The sequence below is a fragment of the Capra hircus genome, chromosome 9 (genome assembly GCF_001704415.2).
Source record: "Capra hircus breed San Clemente chromosome 9, ASM170441v1, whole genome shotgun sequence".
Classification (NCBI taxonomy): domain Eukaryota; kingdom Metazoa; phylum Chordata; class Mammalia; order Artiodactyla; family Bovidae; genus Capra; species Capra hircus.
This window is the reverse complement of record NC_030816.1, coordinates 61,424,460-61,432,114: the sequence shown is the minus strand read 5'-3', so window position 1 is coordinate 61,432,114 and position 7,655 is coordinate 61,424,460. Positions and strand designations below refer to the sequence as shown.

General features: G+C 41.0%; 1 pseudogene; it reads right to left on the bottom strand.

Annotated features, from left to right (window-relative positions):
• On the bottom strand, positions 4,615–6,143 carry LOC102181686 (annotated as a pseudogene).

Sequence of the window (7,655 nt, the reverse complement as noted above, 5' to 3'; positions counted from 1 at the left end):
AAGGATTTTTTTCCCCTCCCATATCTGTATCGAGTTACTTAGCACTATTTATTTAAACACTTCTGTCATTTAATCTTGGTGACTGTTGATCAATTGACCAGATATGTATAGGTCCATTTCTGGACTATCTGTTCTATTCCATTTATTTAAATATCCTCACACCAATGTCACACTATAATTACTGTGGTTAGCCATGAGACCTGAAATCATGTAATATAAGCCCACATTTGTTTTTGTCTTGAGTCTTCCAGGTTCACTGCATTTTCATACAAATGTTATAATCAACTTGACTTTCCACAATTACTATTCCACAAAAAATTAGCTATTTGTAGACAATATGATACACCTGGACCCGCTAGACAATCATTGATCAAACTCAGTAGCAGGCTATAAAGTGAACATGTAGAAGTCATTAGCCTTCTTATAAATAAACAGTATCTAATGACATGACAGACCATCCTAGTAACAAGATAAAATATTAGAAATAACATTTAATCAGAAATGTACAAATTTATATGAGGAAAACTTTAAACTCTAAATAAAATTAAGTTTGGTAAAATGTTCTGTCTCATATTTGGATTGGATATCACATCATAAAAATGTCAGTTCTCCCTAGTTTATTGATTTAACTCAGTTCCTCCCCTCAAATTCTAGCTTTTTTGTGAAGCTAGACAAGTTGATACATGTCGCTCCATATGAAGTTAATAGAAATACTAGGAAAATTTATGAGGACTAGCCCTCACATACGAAAAATAAACTGTGAAGTCTGTAATTAAAACCGTGGTAATAGCCCATGAATATACAAGCCCGTGGAACACAAAACAAAAAATCCAGAAGTTGATCCAAGCTTATATGAACTCTCTAAAGTGGTATTTCAAGTCACTGAGAGCAAGAAGGTATTTCAATAAATGATGCTACAACTGGCTGGTTGTTTGGAAAAAGTTATATATGGTGTGAAGCATAAAATCTAAGACCAAATTCCCAATGGACCAGTGATTTGAATATAATGAAAGATGAAATCACACAAGGACTGGAGGAAAACCTGAGTGAATTCATCTTTATCTTGAGTGAGAAGAAAGACTTCAACTACGACTGAAAGTCCAGAAGTAGCAAAAGAAAAATGGACACATTTGATTGTATATTTTCAGGGCAAAAATACCATAAACCAAGTCAAAGTCAGGCTGACACAAGTTGCAAAATATATCGTAAAGGTCAATATGTTTATCTATCTTAGAAACTTGAGTGAAGGGGAAAAGGCATGAATAAAGTATATGGAGAGACAACTCATCTGAAAATAAGGCAATGACTTACCCATGTCAAACAGTGTTTGGCCTTGCTTGTAAGAAACTACATTGAGATACTATTTCTTGCTTATCAAATTGGAAAAAGTGTAACATATTCTTTGGGCAAAGCTTTGGGGAAATGGGTGCTCTTACATCGCCTGTGGCTTTTCAAATTTGTACAATTCTCTTAAAGGGCATTTTGGTAATATTTAATAAAACTACAACTGCATTTACTTTTTGACCCACATTTACCTTTTTTCCTCTGGTTTCAGTGGCTTTCGATAAGCCAGCTGTTATTTGCGTAATTGTTCACCTTTAGGTAGTGTATTTTTCTCTGGTTGCTTACAAGATTTCCCTTTTTGTTTTTTAACAGTTTGGATTATGATGTGCCTGTGTGGGTTTCTGTTTATAGTTATTGAATCTTTTTGTGTATCTGAGTTTCTTTGATCTGTGGGCTGATTATCAGTTCTGAAGAATGCAAATACTTATTTTCCTCCCTTTTCTTTCTGTTTACTGTAATTTCTACTGACTTGTCAAGTTTACCGATTCCTTCCTTAGCTGTGTTCAGTCTACTGATAAGCCTATCGAAGTATTCTTCATCCCTGAGACCATTTTTTATTTTTAACCTTTTCCTTTGGCTCTGTTATAGTTTCCATGTCTCTGCTAAAACCCACCATTTACTCATATTGTCCACGTACCCAACTAGACTCACTAACATATTTATCGATTTTTTTTTTGGAAGAGTCCCTAACTGGTAATTTCAACAGCTCTGTGATACCTGCATTTGATTTTATTAACATTTTGTTTCTTGACAAGGCCATGCTTCCTTGCATGCCTTGTAATTTTGGTGGAATGCAGTATATAGCATGTTTAAAAACTGAAGGGGCTGAAATAAATTTTATGTCCAGCAAGGGGTATATCTTTTTTTCCATCAGGATGTTAGCCTTGACGTTTGAGTGAATCTAATCTGAGCTGGGCCTGGGCTCTATGGTTAGATTCAGCTCACCACAGATTAAGTTATTTGAAAATGGAAGTGTTAGCTGCTCAGTCATGTGCAACTCTGTGACCCCGAGGACTATAGGCCACCAGGCTCTTCTGTCCATGGAATTCTCTAGGCAAGAAGACTGGGAGTGGGTTGCCATGCCCTCCTCCAGGGGATCTTCCCGATCCAGGGATTGAAACCCTCGTCTCCTGCATTACAGGCAGATTCTTTACCGAGTTATTCAAGGGTTGCATCAAAACACTGTCTTTGATATACTTGGAAACTGTATGCCTGAAGAGCTTATTTTAGCTCTCCTGATCTCTCTCTGCAGCAGGCCCCATGTTTTACCTCAGGGTTGGGGGCCTCTCACACAGTTGCTTCTGCCCCAGCTGAACAGCAGCGCAAGGCCAAGCGCGCCTGTGGATTTGTTATCCTCTGGCTTGGCCCTCAGATTTCAGCAGGCCCCACAGATGTGTGCCTCAGCTGGTGTATCCTTCAGCTCTCCTGCTTTGCCCCAATCTCTCACAAGCACTCCATGAAAGTCTACAGAAGAGAGTTGTGTCTCCCAGGGATTTTAAGGGACTGTGTCAGGGACTTCCCTGGTGTCTCAGTGGTACAGAATCCACCTACCAATACAGGAGACAAGGGTTCAATTCCTGGTCCAGGAAGATCCCACATGTCATGGAGCAACTATGCCTGTGTGCCACAACTATTCAGCCTGTGCTCCAGAGCCTGGGAGCTGCAACTCCTGAGCCCACACTCCCTAAACCCTGTGCTCCACAAGGGAAGCCACTGCCAGGAGAAGCTGGCACACCACAATGAAGAGTAGCCTCTGCTTGCCGCAACTAGAGAAAAGCCCACGCAACAATGAAGACCCAGCACAGCTAAAAATAAGCAGATAAAAAAATTTTTTTAAAGGGGTCATGTCAGCTAAATTTCATTACGAGCTCAGTTGTTCAGTTGTCTTCTTACCTGCATCTGTGGAAGCTTCCTCTTCTCTGCACTGTCCTGTTCACAGCCATGTCAAAGATGAAGGCAACTGTTACCACCTCTCTTCTAGGAGGTGCTTTTACTTTTTGGATTCAATAGGTTTTCAACCTTAGCTCTGCTGCTGCTAAGTTGCTTCAGTCGTGTCCGACTCTGTGTGACCCCATAGACGGGAGCCCACCAGGCTCCCCCGTCCCTGGGATTCTCCAGGCAAGAACACTGGAGTGGGTTGCCATTTCCTTCTCCAACACATGAAAATGAAAAGTGAAAATGAAGTTGCTCAGTTGTGCCCGACTCCTAACGACCCCATGGACTGCCAGGCTCCTCCGTCCATGGGATTTTCCAGGCAAGAGTACTGGATTGGGGTGCCATCTCCTTCTCCAAACCTTAGCTCTGGCGGGTTCTAAATATTTTGTAGTTTATACAGCTTCTCATTGGTAGGATGGGAGCAGTGTGTTTTTATTAATAGTTTCTTGTTCTTTTTAATATGCCTACTGGTGTATTTTAAATTACATGTATGCCATTCACTGTATTTCTATTGGCCAGAGCTATTCTATTTATGGGCTTCCCTGGTGGCTCAGTGGTAAAGAATTCACCTGCAACGCAGGAGACACGGGTTCAATCCCTGGGTCTGGAAGATCCTTGAGGGAAGGAAATGGCAATGCACTCCAGTATTCTTGCCTGGGAAATCCCATAGACAGAGGAGCCTGGTGGGCTACAGTCCATGGGGTTGCAAAGAGTATGACATGACTGAGCAACTAAAACATCAACGTCTATTCATATGAGTGAGCTGCAGATGGCCTACCCCTTCAGAATGCATTTCTTATGCAAAAGGACATTTTCTTATATAACCCATTTAGGTTTTTTGGTACTGCAGAACTTGATGTAGAAAAGATGAGAGAATCTGCCATTTCTTAATGACTCTCATTTAAGCAGCAATTTGACTAAAGGCAAAAAGTGGCCTCTGCAGAATCTATTATGCTAGATTTTAGCAGTATTTTCACATTTTCAGAGGAAAGCTGTAGGCTTATTCCAAGAACACAAATATAGAAATAGATCTACCAGATCTGAAATACTTTAAGAAGTCAGTGATCTGGAATTTTCTTTATCAACATAAAATAGTCATCCTACCTGTCATTCTAAAAAAGCATGCATTCATAAGGTATTTACCAAGCGTTTTGAGTAACACATAGGTTGCACATCAAAAAGGCATGTGAAAAGCACACAGTAGGTATGTAGTCCACTCGCCCTGCTGGCTCACATGTTAATAGAGGAAACCCAAAAGCCCATAATACAGTATTTTTTTCTCCAAAAAAGTAGAATTTATTATTTCACATCAACATTATAGAAATTAAAGAGAACAATCAAGTTGTTTCATGGACTGGAAGGTGACTTATTAATTCCCTTTCATTTCCAAACCTCATCAGTCACTACATTTGTGAGGTAAATCAGCCAAATACTTGAAATCTAGATGAATTTTAAGATGTTCAATCTGTCCTGTTGAATATTCACAGTATTGACATAAATAAATCCCTTCAGGTAAATATGAATTTAAACATTTGTAATATTCTAGCATACTTGAGAAGCCTTTCCCACAGTCATCACAAACATTAGGAAAATTTTTACTGTGTTCAGTAGCAACATGTCTGTTAACATTCATATGAAGTCTACTCCAAAACCCACACACTTAACAAAGAAGTTTTTACATTTGCCAAATGTGATTTTGCTAAAGAGGCTATACTGTCCATGTTCTCCATTGTTATACTTATCACTTAACTCTATTAATGTACATGCATGCTCGTTTACCACAAGGCTGTGCAAGTCTTCTGGATCATTCGTTTCATGTTCACAGAACTGACACAAGTACTATTCATCACAGCTGCTCCTGGAAATGTAGGTAGAGTTCGCTGCTTGAGGAGAACTGTATGTCACATTGCTCACACCAATAAAAGTGATCACTAAAACGGGTGTCTGCAATGTGCTGGCTGAGGTTCTCAAAAATTACTGTCTTATAATCACAGTATTTATAAATGTAGGGATCCTCTTCATGCAGTTTGGCATGTTCGATCAGAAGCATGTTGGTAGAGAAACTCTTTGCATACTCGACACGTTTGAATCAGTATACTTGTGCTTCAAGATCATATGCCTGCTTTAAATCAGAAAAATATTTGCTGCTGAACTCACAAAGTTCACATTTATAGAGGCCACCGTTGCTAGCTCTCAGTAAAGGCCATTTCTGCTGTGCAGTCACATTCAAAGCTTGGCTCTTGTCAACGATTTTGCAAAGTTTAGCTGGTGGCTCTTCATCAGTTTGGTCTTGGAATCTCTCAGAGGAATTGTTTCCTGTCTCTGTATCATAGTCTTCAGAAATTGCATGCACTTCTGCAGCGACTGGAACACCTTCAGCAGTCTGAACTTCTATGGAGCTCTCCTCTTGGGTTTGCTGGTGGACTGATTCAGGGGAGTACAGTCTTTCATCACAAATTTCAATATCAGCAGATTTTTCTGTAGGAAAGGCAGTGCGGTCTAGAAGTCTACATACAGGACTGGGAACCAGGTAGTTTTAATTTCTGTTTCTGGCCTAGATTCCATCTGTAAATTTTGGTAACTCATTTGACATCTCTGTATCAGAATCAAAGATTTTGCTGTCAATTTAAGTCTGGCTATCTCATAGAACAAACACTGTAACAATGATCAGAAAAAATTCCATTCAATCCATCTGCAATTCTGCTTATTCCAGAGGAATCTAAATAATGAGAAGGATGTAAAGTTTTCCTTTTTCTTTTTTTAGGATATTCATTCATATCTTTTTAATTTGGTGTAATTCATAATACTAGAGTGAGGAAAACTGAATTACAGGGAAGTTTTCACAGATGGTGAAATATGTCAGTACCCGGGGCCATCTGACCAGCCCAGGCACAGCTGCGAGGCAGCGGCCAGGAGGCCGAGTTGGGGCAGAGGGGCGGCCCAGCTCAGGTTGGTGCTCCACTGGGCCCTATAATACAGCATTTTAAAGAACATAAAGGTTTTTTTTTTTTTTTTAAGAATTTCTAGCATTTTCCAGCTAGGAAGAATTCAAGTCCTAAACAAATGCAAGGTAATAAAACAGACATCATACTGACTGAAAAAGGTTGGCCTCAGAGAAAAAGAAAGCAGACTATTCAAATCTTATATGCACACATGTTTGTGGAATCATGCTTATTGGGTACCTCAGGTAGGCTGGTCCACAAGACTTGATTTAAAGGTGGGGGTGGGGAAGACTGGGCTTCCCAGGTGGCACTAGTGGTAAAGAACCCACCTGCCAATGCAGGAGATGTAAGAGACATGGATCTTCCCTGGGTCGGGAAGATCCCCTGGAGGAGGGCAAGGCAACCCACTCCCATATTCCTGCCTGGAGAATCCCATGGACAGAGGAGCCTGGTAGGCTACAGTTCATGGGGTTGCAAAGACACACGACTGAGCAACTTAGCATGCACACATGTGGGGAGGACTTACGCATCTATACTACAGCTAGTTGGTGCTGCAGGACACTGCTTTTTAAAATATTTTTATTTTTTGGCTGAGCCAGGTCTTAGTTGCAGCATGTGAACTCTCTTAGCTGTGGCATGTGGGATCTAGTTCCCTGACCAGGAAGCAAACCCAGGGCCCCAGCACTGGGAATGCGGAATCTCAGCCACTGGACCACCAGGGAAGTCTCACATAGGCCACTGCTTTTTAAAATGCTTTTTAAAATGTTTTGCTCGCCAGTGGCTTGGGATGAGGAAAGTGGGTGAGGCGCTGGAGATGGACACAAAGATGTGCACCCAGCATGAGTAGTGAGGTATGATCAGCTGAAGGAAAAGGTGGCAAACAAGGAAGAGCCATTGTTGCAAGAAGGCAAAGGGGCAGAAAAAGCTTTTTGGAAAGTAAGTAGACACGAAGAGTTACAAATGGCAAGGAGAGATAGATGCTAAAATTTGGTAAAAACGTAGGATCAACTAGTGGATATAGCATTATGTATGTTGGGCTAGACCCCACAGCTCTGCAAGTTTTGTAGTTGCCCAGCCTTCAGACTGAAAAAGAACCCAGAGATAGCGACAGAGACATCAAAGGCTTAATAGATGGGAGGTCTTACATACCTCAAGCAGGTCCTGGAGAATCCACATGCAACAGACAGTGTGCAAGACATGGAAGCAGTCTTTGCTACCTGGAGGGAAAAGAAGGCTACTATTTATACAAAGAATTGATACCAGGTTGGCTCATCAGCTACCAGGGAAACCAGCAGCTGAGGTACGTCCCTCATCGCCCCTTGGGTTAATGACCATCACAAGAGTGGATATTGCCCTTTGATAAATTAGCAGGTGGAGCCCTTCTGGCCTAAGGGGCAACACGTTTATGAGAACAGGGCACAGGTGAAGCAGGGA